The 20,556-nt window shown below is 41.5% G+C and overlaps 1 protein-coding gene and 1 long non-coding RNA gene across 2 annotated transcripts in view; one reads left to right on the forward strand and one right to left on the reverse strand.

Moving 5' to 3' along the window:
* OGFRL1 (opioid growth factor receptor like 1) overlaps positions 1-20,556 on the reverse strand; it is a 75,629-nt gene that overhangs the window by 12,990 nt on the left and 42,083 nt on the right. The window lies entirely within an intron of this gene.
* On the forward strand, positions 44-18,748 carry LOC130250903 (uncharacterized). Its single transcript, XR_008840055.1, has 2 exons — positions 44-405; positions 18,648-18,748. It is a non-coding gene; the product is annotated as an uncharacterized LOC130250903 (long non-coding RNA).

A 20,556-nucleotide genomic window follows, 5' to 3' on the forward strand; every position in this document is an offset into this window, starting at 1 on the left:
GAGCCGCCGGGACTTCCACAAGAAACACGCGCCCGGCCCTGGCGGCGGGCACAGCAGCGGGCACAGCCGGCCCTGGCACCGCGGGGTCGGGCGGGGGCTCGGGGCCCGCCCCGGCACCGGGCAGGCCGTGCTCGAGGGACAGTGCGAGCCTCCCCTCTGAGGAGCTGCGGGCGTTTCACTACCCGGAGGCGACCTGAAGGCTTCACTTCCCTGCCCCCTGAAGGCTTGTGAGAAAAGCGAGTGGTGCGGGTGTTCATCGAGAAGAGGGGGTTTGGCGGCTGCCCCAGAGCAGTGGTCTGGGGACATGTTTGAGTGACAGAAGTGTCGTGCCGCCTGCAGTGTCAAGCTCCGCTGTCCCCTGGGCACGGCAGCGGTTGGGGTGAGGTAGACCCAAGGAATACACAGGTACTAGGAATGCGCAATGGAGGGGGCAATACTGTGGTACTGCCAAAACTGGCTGCTTGTAAACTTCCTGTGAGTTTGGGGATGAAACTGAGTTCAAGGACCAATTTAAAAGGGCAGTGACCGCGTATTTTGTATTTGGCTAGTACATGCCTTTCGGACAGAAACACTGCCAGGAGTGAAGACCTGATGAGTTGACAGCTTAGCACATTGTTCCAGTGCCTACTCTCACCCTCATGCCTAAAAATGTGTCATCATTTCTAACCAGGGTTGGTAGGCTTCAGGTCACACTCAGGGATTTCTGCCTTCTCCTTAAAGGCAGTTCTGTGGTGTCTGCTGACTGCTCCTAAAGATGTGTATTATCATCAAGCCATCTAAGTTCTCTTCTTGGTGAACTAAACGGGCTGAGCTTCTTCAGCCTCTCACCATAAATTCTCTTTAACATTCCCTCGCTTCAAGTTGTACCTTTTCTGTCTCCTGTGCTGAATGTTTTAGGATCTGTTTCAAGGGCAGCTACCAACAATTTAACTGGATGTCGGGGTCATCAGAGGTGATTTAATCTATATATTCTTGTTTCCCTATCCACTCTGTATAAACTGAAAGATCATTTTAAGTCAGGTTGCTACAGTGTCATGCTTAGATGCACTCATGTCATTCATGAACATAACCCTCCTTCAGGTTCATTTGAAGCATGTTAGCTGCACGCACTGACACCAAACACAAAAAATTACTGAGGATGCCCTGGTTTGGCAGACCTTGTTTCAGGCAAGTGTATTTGCAGTAGCAGCTCACCTAGATACAGTCACAGCTGCATGGCTGAGCGTGAGCCTGTCATACAGCCCAGTCTACCCTGCTGCCTCCCACCATCACCTGCCTTGGCCAAGACATTTCTCCTCCTGTGCTCTTCATGGAGATCAGTGAAGCCCACTCAGCCTTTCCAATATCCTTTAGTCACCATCATGCCAGCTGCTTCCCTCTTCAGGATCCAGCTACTCCCACTCAGTCCAAGATCAAAGCCAGTGGCCCAAGCCAAGACATCCATCCCCTCCACCCCCAGCCCTGTAGGTTTTCAAGGTCTACTGGAACTTTTTTGATATGTGATATTAAGCAATGCATATAGCATACAGGAAAGTTATCTCATTTTTGCCAGTGGACAAAATTTTAATAAAGAATAAAAAAATCCCCATCAAGCAAGCACAAGAAAGTTATAACAGGGCAACCAGACTAGATGCTAGGGCTACAGCTGGGGGAACAGTCTTTTAAAACACTCAAGCTTATGTATAATTTTGGAGAGTTCCCTATTCTTTGACCTCATTTGGGAGAAAGGATTTCTTTCCTGCTTCCACAGTATCTCCTCTCATAGCATAGTTTGAAAGAACTGACTTAAGAGATTCTGGTGTCTGGAATATATTTTTCTTGACTATGTGCTGGCAAGCTACGTCCATTGGCCAACATCTACTGGCCCAGCAGAGACCAGTTCTGCTTCCTCTCCCCTGCTACAGCATTTGTCAATGTTCCCTCACTGGGATTGAGTTTGTACTATGGACAGTGGGGCCTCAAAAGTATGCCTTGCACATGCATCAAAAATCAGGGGAAGGTTTTGATGACATTCAGTTTGCACGGTAATTAATCTCACGAACTGAAGATCTTCCTGCAAGAAAGCTCAATTTCTTGTGCAAATAACTGCACCTTATTATAGAAAGCTCAGTTTTACCTGAAGAGAAAGGCTGTCAGCCAAGTCTTAAAGCTGTCAACCAAATTTCATAATAGAATTTTAGGTGGATTTTTAAAAGATCTGGATCTCAGAGCTCTGATAAGAACTGGGAGTCAAATGAACCGGTGGGAGAGCTCACCAAGCCACTTTCCATCATTTACCATCAGTCCTGGTTAACTAGGGAGGTCCCAGTTGACTGGAGATTAGTAAATATTATGTCCACCGACAAGATGGGTGTCTTGGGGTGATTTTATAATGAATAGTCTATTCCCTTATCATCTGCTGTATGCCCAGAAATGGTTGCTGTAGATTTAAGGCAGATCAAGGGGAGGGGAGATTTCAAAGGCTCACTCCCCAAGCATCCCTGGTGCCAATGTGGATTGTATCCTTTTTTTTTTTTTTTTTTTTTTTTTTTTGCTTAGCTAGCTTGGTTTTTGTTAGCTTAGGCAGGAAGATTTTTTTTTTTTTTTTAATTTTTTTTTTTTTTTTTACTTTCCTCAGCCTTGGAGAGGCTGCTGCAGCAATCATTGGGTGGCTTTTTTTCCAAAGTGAACTGTACAGTTTGGTTTTGGTCTGAGGTCCGAGAGAACCAGCATGAGAAGAATTGCCTGGGGGCTGCTCCATCTCGGCCCCAGACCTTGGAAAAGCCGGGCCAGTGAGAGAAAGGACACCAAATCCACCTGCTGTGAAGAGGGGACCAACAGCATCTGTTTTGCTGGAGCTGCTGTGTGGACATTTTGTTTTGGCTGTTTTTCTCCTTGAGATGGGAGCTGGCACCATTTTTTTTCTCCCCACCAGGTTGCCAGCCATGGTGGTTTTTTTTTTCTTTCCCTGGCATTTTGGGCTTTTTTGTTCTGGTGGTGGTGGTGGACCTCCCTTTGCCAGGTGTCTGTATTTTTCCTGTAAACAATGTCTTCTTTCAGAGTTGCAGCTTATTGCTGGTTCTGGTTGTGAACCGTCAGGTTTCATGAAGAGGCTCTAGCACCTTAAGTAGCTGTGTAGGGTGGTATTTGTGAGTTTGAACAGATTCCCACAGACATATCTTAATTAGAAAAAAATAAATTCCATTACTTCACAGTCATAACTGGTAATAATTTTTGCAAAGGTAGTGAATTTATGGCACTTGAGTTAACTAGTATTCCTTTAATCCAATGGAAGATGACTAGGTGCTAAAGCCAGGACCTGTTTCAATCAAGTAGTTTGACTGTCACATAATACAGATGAAAAACAACAGAAGACCCAGGGGACTGCAAACCACTGTACATCAAATACAGACTTCTGTAACACTTCTAACAAATAAGCACTTCACTTCTGATTGTATACATTTTAAACAGTATAGGTTAGTCACAGCTGCATTTTTTCTTTGATGAGGACATGGTTTTATGAGGACTTCAAAGTGGAAACCATGTTGCTTTCTTAAAGCTAATGCTGTTAAAAATCATTAAAAATGAGATTATTGTAATATTTTATTATTATCTTGGGAGGATTCTTTGAATAGGATACCAGAGAGGTCAGTTAACAGCTGTGGAGAGACTTACCAGCCTAATATTAAGGTGATATAAAGCTGGGAGGGATTATGCACCTGTAGAGGATATAAGTAGACTACAAAACCACTTTGATAAATGACAGAGGAGAGTAAAATAAATAACACTGGTAAAATGAAATTTAGTTGAGCTAATGTAAAATGATTCATAGTGGATATTTAAACATACAAAGGTAGATGTAGGAAATGCAGAAAGGCATTGATATGAAAGAAATGTCTGGGACCTACAGTATTATTTACATACATTCAGACAAGGGTCCAAATATATTTGGACACCAACATATATTTGGAAAAGTGTTCAAAGTCATGCAGGTATGACAGTGTTCTGTATGCAGTAGCTGTAGCTGACTGGTATTTTAATGGGGTTTATTGCCTCATTTGCTTATTTTTTGACTATGGTGAATTTTAATTCTCTTCTTTAGTCCAGTAATGCCCCAGATTGATAAATGCCAAGCTTGATGCAGTAGCTATGTAAGGTGAATCTAATTTATAAAGTTCTCCATAATTTCTCTCTAGTGAGTGTCACTGGAAATGATTAACTAACTGTAAACTCAGAAGTCAGGTTGCATATTTGCCTAAATTTGTTTCTACTGAGATCTGAAATTAATTTACAGAGAAGAAAAGACTTCACATAAATCATGCTAGACATGACAGATCAGTGTATTAAGCTCAGTAAAGCCAGTGGAAGTTCTCTCATTTTTGCTGGGTTATGACTACAAACCTGAAGACCTTAACTAAAGCCCTGTTTATTGGAGTGTCTTGCACTAAAAGGCTGCAAAAGGTCACTTCAGAACAAATTAACAGAGGAGTGTTTTACTTTAAGATGATCTGTCTATGAGGCACTCTCAGTGTTGTCCTTAAGCCTTTAAGATTCTGCTTGTTGTCTTTTAAATAGAGTGTAAGACTGCAGTCAGTTTCTTGATAGGAAACTGATCTAGTTCTAGGATGCAACATGGTCCAAATGAATTGCTGTGCAGAAACCTTTGATTAATAGCTGGAGTCCTATATCACCCTTGTGATGGAATGGAACCAGCCACCCTGGTTGGCACTACCAGCTCTTCTGTAGTGGGCTTCTGTACAGTGCATCAGCAGGTCAGCTGCCTGACATGACTGATAAGAAATGACATTCACTTGCCAGCAGTTAACACAGGATTAGGTGATGCCAATAAGTTTTGTTGAAGGGCTCCTGGACTGCACCATGCAAGCTAGTAATTTTGGCAGTGGAACCCAGTAAGAAATTCTTCTCCCTGAAAGACAAACTGAGAGTGTGATGCAGAAGCCCAAAAGCAGGTGTCCAAGTGCCTTTGGAGATCCCTTAGTGTCTCCATCTTCTGCTGCAGAAGGGCACTGCTGCTCCAAAGGCTTAGGAGGTCCTGTGGTGTAGCTGACAGACCCATGAAGACATTTTGGCTACTCTAGGCCATCTCCAAGGAAATTATGCATGTACTATGTGTATTCTTATCTCTTATATAGGCATACAGCTATGTCTGTATGTGACTGGTTGGTTGGCCGAATCACTTTGAAAGCTGCTGGTCTGTATTGAGCAGAGCTCCATTTATCTAATGCACTATTATGCCCTTGTTATCTTTTGGCATACATCCCTGTGTAAACAACTAAATTTAAGTATTTCTTTACAAACTTGATCCTGCCCCTAATGTCCCTGAGCATCCATATTTCTGTTGGGAAGGTGTGCTACAGACTGCCTCTGACAGTTAATGTTAAGTGGACATTTCTGACCTAACAGCACACAGTATCATCTTGAACTTCTAGAATTGCTAAACGAGGCACCCGTGGCAGGTGTAGGATGGACATGACTTAGTGTACTCAGTGTACTCAGAGTAAGCACAATCCCCCTGAAGCTGTGTGATTTTCTCCTCTGGGTCATTAAACAGAGACTGACATCCTTCTGAAACCTGAGAAGGTTTCTCATTTGGGAATTTATGTCCTGAGGTGTCTAACCTGTAAATGCTAAGCTTGAGCTAATCACAGAGTATGCCTTGTGTACTCCAATAGGGAAAAATAGGAACCTCCAGAGGATAATCTCTATCATCCTAAAACTGGCATTTTAAATATGTAAGCTAAATCACAATATTGTTTGTTTCTACTGATTATTAAGGAAGTCAAGATCTAGTCAAACTCAGGTTTAGACATCAGATTTTCAAGCTGTAAATATTACATTACATGACTCAGTCATGTAATGTAAAAACTCTTGAGGTTTCCTGAAAATACTGAATTTTGAGTACTCAGCTCCCATAGGAACAGAGAGCATCCAACTGAGCTGGTGGTGAGCATCCCTTTCCCTGGCATGAAGAATATCTGTAATCAGGTCATATCATGTAATGCACTTCCAGTGAGAGACTGAGAGGACTCTTGTTTCAGAGTGTCTGTTGCTAGGTATGCAGAACTCAAGTACAAATCTCTCTAGGAAGAGACAGAGCTTTAACCTTCCTGTCACATCCTAATGAATTTTTTATGCGTAAGATCAAAGCGATAAGGAAATGAACAAGAAAACTGCCTCCTCCTTGGTCTCTGAATGAATAGCCAGCCTTTGGCTCTCTGATAAGCAGAGAAGTATGAAAGGCTATAAGGAGGTCAGAGCATCACACTATCCTGGGATGTCATTTGCTGTGATTTATTTCCTTACCTAAACACAGCAGAAGTTGCGCAGAGCCCCTTCTCCATCCATAATGAACAGTAAATAATGAATCCCATTCTGCTTTGCTTGGGTTAAAGGGCCTCACTTTAAGGTGACATCAAGTCAGAGCAGGGAGTGCAGCCAAGCAATACCAACACAGAGCCATCACAAGTTTGACCCACCTCTGTCAGCTGAAAGTGGAGCATGCACAAGCAGTAACACTTCAGTTTGACTAGACTGGGAGCTCCTGCTGTCCCTGGAAAAGATATTGCCAATAAACCACTATTTCAAGACCACAGACTCTGCTCATTCTTTCTTAGCTGACTTTTTATATGACTGTGTGAATTTATGTAGTCGTGATGGTGCAGCATAGCTATTTCAAAGATGTAATTGACGTCACGATTGATGTGATTCCTGGGAGTCATAGGATCCCTACCAGTGAAAAAAAGTCCAGATTAAATGATATGCATTTGTGCAGTTCTGTAGTTTGCTCCTTGGCAGGTGATTGTGGATTTCATATACTTCATCAAGGATAATTTGGAAGTGTCTAAAGTCGTTGATCTTCAACAAACTCCTCAGCAGTTAGTTCCTGCCAGAGGCTGGCACAAGACTAAATTACACAAGTGGGACAACTGCAGGCTCTGACTCTGCCACCACCTGCTTTTCATCCTTTCTCATATCATGCTTTTTACATCATCTGTAGAAAACCTATATAAATCCATAAACCAAGGAAGAAGTTAATCAGGGAAGTAATTTTTAATTAGGTCATTGATGCTGTCTTTTTAGCTTGGGATTAAGGCAAAGACGCATGGACTGAGATACAAAAGCAAGCAAACACAACCAGAAACTGAAACCTCTAACAATGCTGGCTTTCATGTACTTATCACAAGCCCAGTGATTTTTATAACCTTTTGGGTTAGTTCACTTAGTTAAACTATTCTGCACAGCTTTAAAACACAGGTCCCCATCCTGCCTGATCATCTTTGATGACACCTCAAAGCAACCCATCCCTATGCCTGCCAATCTCTGTATGCCTTCAGAGTGGCCAGGCTGGAGGGAGATGACAGCAGAGTTGAGGAATTCAACTGCTTTGGAGTGATGAGGAGCAAGACATGGCCCACAGTCTGTGATTGAAAAGGGACTGAAGCATTTTATACTTTACACAATGTGATACTCATAGGAAACCCTGTCAGCAGTTGGTGCACACATATTCTGGAATGAAAGGAGTGATTTTTTCCCCCTACCTATCTTATTGCCTCCTTAATATTCCCTATCTCAGATTTCCTCAGATCAGCCTCATCAAAATGCTATTGTGTTCTTCTATTCTGAAGAAAACATGTTAGTAGAGCCTGTGAAAGCCTTTCCCTGTTTATCTCTGTGGTGCCATCAGTACATTAAGTGTACTTGCCATCCCAACAGAGCATGCAAGATGGTAAGGGATTAACTTCTGCTTCTAGTGACACAGGAGAGCTAAGAAGGGATGGGGATGATATGACAAATCTGAGTTATGTGTTAACAAATAACATGACAAACGTCCACTTTAGGAATCTGATGCAGTGAACAAAATTATCAGAGTACAGTGAGCACATGCACTATTGCAGAACTGGACTGTTTCATTTTGTAACATGCCCTGTTACAGTGTGAAGCTGCCTGGCAGCAGGAATACAAGCAGCCTTTGACGGGCTCAGGAAAGGCATTGCCATGTTTTCACACTGTTGTTTGACCAGGCTGAATGAACCATCCAAATAGGCTCATTGCTCTCCTGAATGAAGAGATGAGTAAATAAGCACATCAACGTCCTTTTGCATGTGGCAAAGTGGGTCAGCAAAATATTGCTGGTAATGTGCTAAAATACAGGGAATGCTTTGTACTTTTAGATTTACTGCTCTGTATGAACTCTGTATGCTTCCTTACGTCATAATTAGGGGGTTGCTTGCAGCTGTGTTTGGGAGGAGCCAATTTTTCAAAAGAAATAACCCACCTAGGTGAGCTGGGTATTCCAAGATTTGGGGAGGGACAAAGGAGTACAAATTACATGTTGATCAATAACATTGTTAAAAAATACTAAAAGCAAAACTAAAAAAGATCATATTGTCACCATAATTACAGATTTAATTACAACAGTGGATAAAGCTGTTAAGATACTTTATCAAACATTACATTTGTTACATTAGAGGTCATTACAAAGCAAAACACAAAGCAGGACATGGGTAAAAGAGCACAGCCAAATTCAGACTCAGCAGGCAGAGCTGAGGACAAACCAAAAAAGAAAAGGACTGATCCAGGCTAGGGACTGGAAGCAAGAAGGAGTTTCCTTCCAGGGTAAATGCAGCTTGGTCAGGGAACAGGAGAATCCTTTCCAAGAGGCTAAGAACAACTAAACAATATATACTTTTTGTCACTGTTGTAATAACAAAAGAAAAAGAAAAAAACAAAATCCCCACACTACAACAAATGTATGCATAAAAAGAAAAGGGGCAACTTTTCTTCTTGATATTGATGCTGTAAAGGACAAAGCCCCACTGTTTTTTCTTAGCACCATTAAAGCAATGGTATTTGCTGGCTTGTGATGTTTGTGGTGGTATTTCCACATAGGGCAGGAGGCTACAAGTTAAGAGCAGGAAATACTGTTAACATTGTATGGAACACAGGAGAAAAAAATGCATGATGCACGTTTGTGTTCATTAAATGAATTCTTCAAAGGAAATGAGATAAAAAATAAAGATTGCCAGCCTTGCATGAGTAACAATATTGAATGCTGTGGATGGGTTTTTTGGTTCAAACTCTGACACAAGCATTTCACTCTCATGCAGGTGCTTGCTCTTTCTAGAATGCAATGATCATCTCCTGGTTCTGCTTCAGATGAAAACAATGATTCATTTCTGTATTACATTTCTATGAAATTTGTCACCCTCTATCACCACTCATAGCCATCCTTAAGCAGGGAAATACTTGACAGGTCTGAGGGTGTGCCAGAGTGAAAAAATAAAGCACCTATGGTAATGTAAACATCGTGTTAGGGCTAAAAAGATAGAATAGGAACAGCCTTTTTCAGCGCCGTGTGTTTGAGCAGACACAGTGGTTGGATGTGTATCTAACTGCTTTGCTGTGTTCTTTCATTTACATTACAAAGGGATGTTTTTGGCAGAAAGTCAGTGTATGCAGCATTCATTATTCCTTTAAGGGGCTTGATAATTCAGTATGGTAATATGCTGTAGGCTGTCAATGCTGTCAACCATCCATCAAGAGATAAATTAAACTTTGTTCCAGCACCAGTATTTCTGTATGCAGTCCTGAGAATAAATGGGATTGGAGATCTGACCATGGGGTGAGAACTAGTGACAGTTGTATGTTTGTGAGACATTGTGGGTAAGGGAAAATACACCAGAAACTGAATAAAAATTGTGAAAGTAGTCATCACTAGCTCAGGTGTATGAAAATCGCAGAAAATTAGAAAAGTGATTCAATCTGACAAAAAAAAAAAGCCTTAAAACAACACAACAAAACCCACCAAAAACAATGACAAAAAGAACCAAACACAAACCAATCCTCAAGTATATCTTTGAAGTCTGGCTCCAATATGGAAGGAGAAGTGGGTTTCTCATGCAGCTTTGGGTATGTCTAAATGGTTGCTCAGAGTACCCTTACAATCAGGGTGAAAAAGTGAAACATTTAGGTATTTAAACTAGGTCTGATGAAGTAACTCTGTCTACTTTATGAAGGGAGCACAACTCACTTACCTTCATACAAACAGAAACACTGAAGATATCTAAAGTCACCCAAGAAGTGATTCATCTTCAGCACCTAGAAACATTTTAATTTACATGAGCTTATTCAGCTTGGCCATCCAATGAATAACTGACAAATTGGCTGCTTTAAAAGACTCTTGAAAAACTTGGTCTTGCCAGGAGGGAAGGTTCACACTGCTGTGGTGTCACGTGGAAGTCACAGCATAAATCTCAGCACCCAACTTTTCTGCAATGAAGTAGCTGATGAGTCTCCCCTGATTTGCTCTATGGGAAATGAAGAAAGGAGGAGACTGCTACAGCGAGAAATTCAGGACTGTAATCTGACATCAGTGCTTTGAGGCTGATCTATATTAGTGTTTTAGCCTGGATCAGAAGAGAGCACAGCTTTTAAAGATAAGTTCCCAATTATTCCCCCTTCTGGATTTGGTTCATATTACTCATTCACAAAGTCTCAGGGAACATAAACTTTATTTGGTTTAGATCAAATAAACAATCAAAAAAAAAACCAAATCGAGTGTACCAAATACACTCCAAATGCAATGGGCATTCAGCCCATGGGACCAGATTAGGACTATTATGAAGAAAAAAAATATCACTAAGTTTAGTAGTGTGGGTGTCAGATTCTCAGCACTGATTAATTTGTTCTTCAGGTTTACCACTGGCTTGCACTACTTGCTAATGTATCCCAAAGCAAACAGGATCCTGGAAGAATCCATTGCTTCATTAACCACTGGAGGAGTTTAGAAAGATGAGATAGCTGAGTTAGTGTACTCTGAAGTGAATGGAACAAATAACCACCAAATGGACAATGGACTAGTTTTCCAAAATTCAGAATTTTAACAAAGGAAACATGCATCAAACAAAGGCAGAAACAAGTACGGCACAAGGCTTAAGGTAGTGAATTAACTGAGGATGTAAAATACCTGTTGATTACCTCTATCTACCAGATATGATCAGTAAATCCAAAATACAAAATGGGCTTTGTTTAGAGCAGTAGCTTCAGGGCTTCATCCAAGTATAAACTACAGTAAACTAACCATCACTTTATGACCTATCAGTTAACTTTTAATGACTGCAAAAGAACAGGGCAAACCACAAAATAAAGCACCAAGGCCATTTCCAGCCCTGTTGACCCAGCTGCCTTATCCACGGACTGCAGGTTGTACCTGCTCCAAAATGGAGCCTTATCTATAAGCTACAGTCTCTTCAGGGTTATACCTATTGTGGCATAGACCTACCCATGGTCACAGTCCTTCAGAAGAAACCTTCCCCAACATAGCCTTACCCATGGCTCATAATAGGGTTCTCCAGAGACTGGGAGGCAGTGATGCAAAGCCAAATACCAGGCTTGGCCTCAGGACAGTGCTTTCATCATAGGTTTCCCAGGCAAGGCAAAACAAAGTGACAAACAACACAGAAAGCAGCAAAAGCAGAAAGGAGCCATTGACTTGCCCTGGAATTCAGTGTACAGCAAGAAAGCAAGAAAGTAATGGAGCAGGTAAGGCAGCAAATATCCCATCATCAGAGCTAGGAAGAGCAAGACTAGCCTGCCAAATAACAGCTGTAAACTCAGTCTAGCACACTCTGATCAAATCTGTCATCTTAAACCCCTCAATCTCCACATCAGGTGCCAAAAAAGACTGTGGTGGGCTGACCCTGGCCAGCAGCCAAGCACCCACATAGCTGCTTGCTCACTCTGCCACAGCAGAAAGGCAGAGGGAGAAAACAGGAAGAACAAAACTGAGACAACTCACGGGCTGAGATAAAGATCATTTAAAAGGTAAAGAAGAAAATAAAAATACCCCACATCAACCAAAGGAAGTTAGCTTGTCACAAGCTGCCATAGGGAGACTGATGCCCAGCCAGTCTCTGAACATTGGCCACTTAGGAAGCCACACCTTGTCCTTTCTTCTCCCTCTACCCCACTTCTTATTACTCAGCAAGATGCTGTGTGATGTGGAACATCCCTTTGGCCAATTTGTGTCAGCTGTCCTGGCTGTGTCCCCACCTCCTCACTGGTGGACAGATGGGAAGAAGAAAACCTTCAGGCTGGGCATGCACTGCTAATTGCTGACCCACTGAAGTGTCACCAACACAGCCTTAGCCACAAATCTGAAACATGGTGCCATGTGAAGTGCTAAGAATTAAGTTAACTCCATCCCATCTACTGCTCCAAGTGATCATCATAGGAATTGCTTTACATGACATCTATGAGTATCTTCATTGCCTCACCACCTTTAAGGTCTTTCTCATGCAATCTATTTGCATGCTTTTGGGGAAGTTACAAAACCCTTTATCCTTCCTGTTAACAAATACACGCTTTTATTCTCAGGAGGAAAAAATTCATATTTAGCATACCTAGTTCTTTTAGCATCTTTGTTCAGGCACTGAAACAGGCTGGCCAAGGAAGTGGCTGTCACCATCCCTGGAGGTGTTTAAAAGACATGCAGATGTGGCATTGAGAGACAGTTATGTGGTGGACTTGGCAGGGCTGGGTTAATGGCTGGATTCAATAATCTTAGAGGCCTTTTCCAACTGAAATGATTCTAATAATTCTGATTTTCTAGAAATTGATTTGGCATGTTTCCATAGTTACATTGGTGTGTTGTTTTTTTTTTTTTTTTTAAGATAAGTAAACTCTTTCAATCCTTCATAGTTTAATTGAAGTATGTGTTAAAACTGAATTTTCCTGAGTAGACTACCTGAGTTAAATTCTAGCAAAGTTGCTATTAAAGGATCAAAATATATTTTAATTAAAAAAACTCAAAACCCCAAAAAAACATGCAAACTCAACAAAAAAGCAACAAACAACCAAAAACTCAAACAACAACATAACCTTTCCGAAGTATATTTGAACAAAGCTATCTCATTAGTGGTTTTCTCTGTAAAGCAGGTGTATCAAGGAAAAAGTTGTAGAACAACTATGACTTTATAACTATAAAATTGAAACTTTGTTGCACTGATTTTGTCACATAGCATAAAAACACCAGAAAGGCTAAATGTAACATTCTACATAGACCCACAACAATTTAATTTTTGCATAGTCTGTACAAGACTAAAGGGATACAATGCAATACATATCTTAATAAGTAATATTCTTTAAAACCTAAAATTTAAAATCAGTCTTTATGATTTTAGTTCCAAGTTATTCCTACTTTCCTCAAATACAATCAGATATTAATACTCATGTGTTTTTTCTACATGGTAATAGAGAAGTTCTGGTCCTCCATGGGTATCTGCTTATAAACACAGCTTCATGCACTAAAGCAGTACTGCTTCTTCATTCTCTGACTCTTCCTATTCATTTGCAAAGGGAGTATACATTAAAATAACCAAGAATTTTTTTACTGAAAGCATTTATTTTACCCAAGAGTGGAGACAGATGAAAAAACTGATAAAATAATAAAAAAATCATACAGGTTCTGCTGTGAACAAAAGTTAAATCCTTCCTCATGTCTACTTTTCATAACAGCAGCCATCACTTCCATTCTCCTTGCAAATGAACCAGTCATTGCTTGCATTAAACTAGCATCCAGAGGTCTCAATCAAGGACTTATTGTTCCATGTCCCTGTACAAAGCCATGGCAGGCTACTTCCCTTACCTTGAGTGATACACTTGGGATCTCAGCTCATGTAGGCATTGCTGCAAGTCACACAGCATATGGCAGTACAACTGTTCACCTGCAGAACTGCTCAAAACTAAGACAAAATGCCACCAAGTGCTGTGAAAACTGAACATAAAGAGCATGGGAGGGTGGATGAGATTGGTAATACTGAGAAAGCAACGTGCCTTTACTTTGGTGGGCTGCAAGCAGATGGTTCAGGACTCAGGGATGAATCACTTGGTTTCCTGGCCCCGAGGTTTACCTCGGGCTCCCATCAGGCAGAGGTCTGTGAAATACCATCACCCATCCTGTGCAAGGCTATTCCCCTGCAGCACATGAAGTGCACACCAGTAGCAGAGCCCTGCCCTGAGGGCACAGAGTCTGGCAGTAGAGCTGACCCCAGCTTCTCCAGATGCAGCTGGGATTGCCTGCTGCCGAGGCAGAAGGTTTGCACCCAGGCTGGCACCAGCACAGCTACAGAAATGCCCACAGCACTGCCCCTGAGGGGTAGCTCCCTCTGTGCCCATTCCCTGCAAAGCTGAGTTGCTGGCTACAAAGTGCAAAGACAGTGCTCAGTTTGATGTGACACTCCTGACGAGGCATTCAAAACAAGAATACTGCATTGACAGGTTGTTCAGGTAAATGGCAACCTAAAGAACTTAACTGAGAACGTGCTGTGTAGGATCTCTGCCTACTCAGCCCAGCTAGTGAAAATCAGCTTTCTTCCACTCCTATATCAAGTTCTTTTCCCCAGAGCAATGTTAGCTCGGCATGTGTCTAGGCTGAGCATCCCTTCAACACTAAGCCATTTTTTCAGCTGCTACTCCTATGCCAACACTTGAGGTTACCCAAATGAAGATTATACACCATGTTTGCATGCTCTGATCAGACATCTTCAGTGTTAGCAGGGAAGAGGGCTGTGATTCAGTTGCCTGAGCTCAGGTGTCTGGTGACATTCACACAAGAACCACACTGCAAAGAGGTATCACTAAAAGAATAAAGGAAATCTAACCTTTCTTTACATATTAGAAATGTTACAAAACAGCACTTTTTTTTTAATGACAGCACAATGACTGTGTTTGCATTGTATCTCTGTATTGAAATGTTCCAAAGTCACAAAGCCTCAAAAATTCAACTGAAGTTAGACAGTTGCTAAGCGAAGGTTGGCATTATCCTGACCCAGACTCACTGTATTCCCTGATGCATCTATATCCATCTGCTATTTTCCTTCTGTTGTGCCAAGATTATCCATCATTTGGGGCAGGGGAATACATTTTATTTTGTGTCTGGTCAGGACTAAGGAATAGGTACTACCAGAATACAAATCATCAGTACCACAGTGCCTGTGATGATTTATTCTCCCCCCTGGCTTGCCTTGTCTGCAGGAGACCTGAAATTCCTTGCATGCCTTTTATGAAGGGGTTTGTACTTTTTTAACACTTACATCTCCAATAGCTGGTGAAAACAATTCAGGATAATCAATCTATTAGGATTTATGGCTAAACATCAACATACTCAGCAGAAGCAGAACTACTGGTTATTTTCTTTAGAGCAGGGACTGGTGGTGTCAGCTCCTCCTGTCAACTAAAAACAAAGGTGTGACAGATATGCAGTTGAGCAAACCAGGGGCAGGCTTTGCTCATGGCTTGAGCAGGTATGCCAGAAAACAGGCTGAAGCAGTAGAAGAAACTGGACTTCCATTGCAGAAGCTTTCTGCTGGTATTTGTAATTACATCAGTAATTCTGCAAGAAGAAATCTCTCACAAATCTGCTCTTGCTAAGGAAAGTGCAGTAGCTATGGTTACCCAGCAAACAGGGAGAGGAGGCAAAGCTGAACCACTGCTCTGGGCACTGTACACCATTTTTAACATCAAAAGCCTAGTTTTAGCTTTCCAAATAGAACTATGAGAACAGCCACCCACGTTCCCCATTGCAGTGTGTCTGCATATATAACTGTGTGCCTATGCATGTGTGGGTATATATATAGATCTATAGTAGGATGACAAGATGCCAAAGAGAACAAAAAAGGAGTCAGCTTTTAGATCATGATACAAATCATGATACAACTGTGAAGCTAGCAACGTACTCAAAGACAACAATCGTGCACACTTGGTTAGTCAGCCTAGGGCCAGCACCACAGGACTTTCCCTGGCAAACTTCCTTCCCTGCCACAGGGAGGAAATGTCTTCAAGTGTCTTCATTTGCCTCTGAGGATTGCAAGGCTTGCTCAAGACCTACATGAATTTCCCTGGAAAGGAACATCATTGTAGACTTAATGCAATCATTCTAGAAAGTGACCTTATTTAGGGTAATGTGCATAAATACTACTGCATAAATAGTGTAGAAGCAGCATTGTGGAATTTAGCATATGCCATGGCCTGCCCTAAGAAACTGGGTAAACACTTAAGCAAGTAGTTCACATTGAATTTCACTGACAATGGCTTCATGTAGTCATCAAGCTCATAAATGGGTGTTTGAGAGAGGGTGGGGATAGTTTAGTGGCCTGTAGCTCTGTTCATAAAGTGGATTCCCCAGACATGTTTTCAGACCTGGCTTCATATCTTCAAAGAAAATGTCTCAAAGCCTTACCTATCTACCTGCTAGGAGTCTCCTCCTAAGTGGCCAGGAGCAGGGCATGCTTCACCTCCTTCCCCCTTGCTGTGCCACAGGCAGTGCCTGGACACTTGCTGTGGGGCAGTCCCCAACACAGTAACAGACCAAGCTCCCTGGACACCTGAGTTTCTGGGCTCTTCTGGTGCCTGGCTGTGCCTTACTGCACACCTGCAGTCTAATCATGGTTTCATTAGCAGACCGTGTAGGTGAACACTCTGTGGCTGCAGTTCAAATTAGCCATTTCTTCAACTATGAGGAAGAAGTAGGCACCATCATCTCACTTGGCTCAGGCATCTCCTCATCACAAACCCCTTTTCATATTACCAAGCTAGTTGTCTAGACTCCTTCTGTAGACTAGCTAAGTATTTGATCTCTAAAGTCAGGTGAAATTAATCCCATCCCTTACTACATGCAATTTCCTGAAGGTGGAACAGGCTGTTACTAGTTCATCTCTATGAGCCTCTTCAAAAGGACAACAGGACAGCTGTGGTTTGGTAACAGATAGAGCAGAGCCCTCTGCTTTGACATCAACTTTTAGATGAAGCAGTGCCTAATACTTCTGAGACACTCTGGAGTCTAGACAGGGCTTGCAGATGACATGAGACTTCTGCAAGACCAGTGTCTGTTTGGAACAATGACTAGGAACCAGGAGGACAGCACAAGGGAATCTTGGCTAGCACTGGACAGCTAATCATGTCTGCCTGAGAGCTGGGGCTGTGAACTACCTGTGGAGTCAAGGCAGACACAGTCAAAGACCCTGGCGTGATTCAGCTTGATCCACAACAGACACCATTGTAACCTGAACACTCACAGAAGACGATCCAACAGAATTTTCTGGAGCAGCAGCTGGAGGCAGGATTTGTAGTAAAAAACCATGTGTGAGGATGTGAACTGAACTCAGCCAGAGATTCTTGTTGCTTCTGTAGGCTAGTACAGTAATTCACAGTAAGTCTAGTTCAGTAAGTCACAGTAATTAGAAGAAATTAAACCAGAACCTGTATCAACTTTCATCCACTCATTTCCAAGAAAGAGTAAAATTTAGTCTTCTAATTTGTTTCTTCTATAAGGTCTTCCTAGACATTAGGGGCAATCTTAAGTGTAGTTACATCTACATGGGGTGTTCAGTGTGACACAGGAGTCATGAGATACCAGTGCCCTTTTGAATCAGAAGCCAAAAGCCAGACAGAACAGGGGCTGTATTTGCTTATGCTGAACAAGCAAGACATATTTTTGTCATGGGTAGGATGAACACAGTTTTAATACTTAAAGACATGAGGCTTAAGTCACTTGCATTTGAAAATGTAGTAAAACAATATACACTTAGTTTTAGGGCAGGAAGTTTTCCCAGAGGAATTAGTTTCTAGCTTCTTTCAACATGATCATAGGTTGAATTTAGTTGTAGTACAAACAAAATTATGGGAATTCAAACCCTGTTTCTTTCCACCTATGAAAAGAATATGGCTTCCTATATCCATACCAGTACAGAGACCTTCTGCAGTCCTACACTGCACTCTATGCTATAAGTAGTTTTAAATCAAACTGAAGATTTAAGAGAAGAATTCAAAGTAAGAAACAACACTACAGACACTGATAAGGAGTCTCAACCAACAGTGCCCAAGAAAAATGAATCACAGAAACTCTCTCATCCTGAGAAATTTATGCATTTTATAATTCCCAAAGGAAACAATTGCATCAGATAAAAATCTTTAGACCAAAATTAAAAAGAATAAAGCTGACAGAACTGCCTGAAATACATATTTTAGCAGAGAGTTATTAGAAAGTCAGCATAAATTGCCTCTTAATAATACTCATCATGCATCTATTTTCAGTACATCCAAGTAACCCAAGTTTTATTTACCTCTGTAGACTTTATTTTATTGCTTACTTGCTCAGTAAATTTAAACTAGGTATATTGGCAATGTGTTTAGACTGTCACCTGAAAAAGGTAAACTACCATCACTCATTATAAGCCTGCTTTAAAATATCCAGTGCTTGGATGAGGCATGAGTTTGCAAAGCTCAAATTATTGGTCAAAACATTTAAAAGATCCATCTTCAGAATATTGTTTAGTCAGGTTGCAGGTGTCTCAGTAACTCTGCCTCAAAATGCACTTAGAAGTTTTAACCAGATATAGTCAAGATCTTAGTGAGGAAGCAGTGATAAATCTTTAATCTTCATCACTTTCACTTTAAATTTCAAGAGAGTTTCTACAAATCTGAGCTGAACTGAAGATCTATACACACTACCAGGTAATGACTTAGCAATATTGTATGTAAAAATTATAGTGAACAAATTATTAGGCAGCAATGTATTATTGAGCTAAGAGATAATTTTGTGTCAGATTCCAGTTGTTACATATTTGTTAACTTCTATATACCTTTTCCAGGAGAGAATATCCACAGAAAAATTGCAGAATACCATTTCATAGAGTTACCTGAGTCTACTTCATAGAATACCCTGAGTTGGAAGAGACTCACAAGGATCATGTAAGTCCAACTTGTGGTCCTGCACAGGACAGCCCCAAGAACCACACCATGCACTGAGGGCAGTGTCCAAATGCTTCTTGAACTCAGTCAGGCTGGTGCTGTGATCACTTCCCTGGGGAGCCTGTTCAGTGCCCAAACACCCTCTGGGTGAAGAACCTTTTCCTAATATCCAACCTAAACCTCCCCTGACACAGCTTCAGGCCATTCCCTGGGTCCTGTCAGTGTCCCCCCAGAGCAGAGATCAGTGCCTGCCCCTGCTCTTCCCCTCTCAGTGAAGCTGTAACTGCAGTGAGGTCTCCCCTCAGTCTCCTCCAGGCTGAACAGACCCAGTGCCCTCAGCTGCTCCTCACACCTTCCCCTCAAGGCCCTTCCCCATCCTTGTGCCCTCCTTTGGACACTCTCTAATGGTTTCATGTCTGTATTACATTGGGGCACCCAGAGCTGCCCCAGCACTGGAGGTGAGGCTGCCCCAGCTCAGAGCAGAGCAGGACAATCCCTCCCTTGCCCTGCTGGTGATGCTGTGCTGGTGCCCCCAGGACAGGGTTGGCTCTCCTGGCTGCCAGGGCACTGCTGATCCATGTTCAACTTGCCATCAAGCAGGACTCCCAGGTCCCTTCCACTGCTCTCCAGCAGCTTGTTCCCCAGTAATCCAGGATTACCCCAGCCCAAGAGCCAATGTTGAAACTTTACACAGTGGTTGACTGCCCATTTCTCTAATCTGTCAAGGTCTCCCTGCAGGGCCTCTCTGCCTCCAAGTCAACAGCTCCTCCTAATTTTGTACTGTCAGCAAATTTACTTAGTATTCCTTCAAGTCCTGCATCCATTTGGTATACAAATTGTACATAAGAGGCTTTGCAAATATATTTAGTATATAAACTTTTCAGTTACTAGCAATTCAAACAAATGCTTCAGAAGTAAAGAATCTCTGAATCCCATAATCCCCTGGATCCTACAGTTCCCTCAGGAATAGATGGATAAGCCTGGACTTCTTCCCAGCCCCATTCTTGCTAAAGAATGAATAGCATTAACATTGCCAGAGCAGGATGTGAGGAAACATGCAATACCTTCCATCAGGCATTATGAAATCCAATGTCAAATGTCACAAAATTTTCCAAGCTATTTCACAGTGTTTTAACAAGCAAAAGAAAAATTAATTCAGTGTTTAAAAATTAAACACTCAAGTAGTCATTGCAATTAGTATTAAAATAGGATGGAGAATTCACGTAAAGTCTGACAATAGGATTTTATATGCCAGTAACACACAGTAAATTAGTTTTAAAAGGCAGTTATTATTTCAAATGCTCAAAAATTTCTGACAAGGGACTAATTAATAACATTGTACTGCTGGTCTTAGTAAAATGGACACTATTGTCTTCTAAAGCCTAATTTTGAAATTATTGTGAAATCTCAGATGCATTATGTTGTCTGATTTAAACTATATTTAACACTGCTTTGTTATTTAAAAGTACAATTTGAAAGTAAGATAACAAGAACTAAATTTATTAGGCCTAAGAGGAAAATAATTAAAGAAAAGAGCTAAATAATTATTTAAATATTCACAGAAAAAAAATGATTGAAATGAAGAGAAATATTTTCACTGGGATTAGTTGCACTAGTGTCAAGGGCTGAAGCTGAAACAAAAAAGAATAATTTAAGCTCTGTACTAGAAAAAAGTATTTTTGAAAACATTAAAGTTGGCTGGACAGAGAGGAAACTGACTGCTTTTCAAGTGAGTCAACTTGATCCCCTTCCTTTCCTCTCTCCTAGGCAGCTAGAGAGGTTTCTCAAAGAAAACAGTTGGTGCCCCTT

Source organism: Oenanthe melanoleuca, chromosome 3 (genome assembly GCF_029582105.1).
Source record: "Oenanthe melanoleuca isolate GR-GAL-2019-014 chromosome 3, OMel1.0, whole genome shotgun sequence".
In the NCBI taxonomy this organism is placed as follows: domain Eukaryota; kingdom Metazoa; phylum Chordata; class Aves; order Passeriformes; family Muscicapidae; genus Oenanthe; species Oenanthe melanoleuca.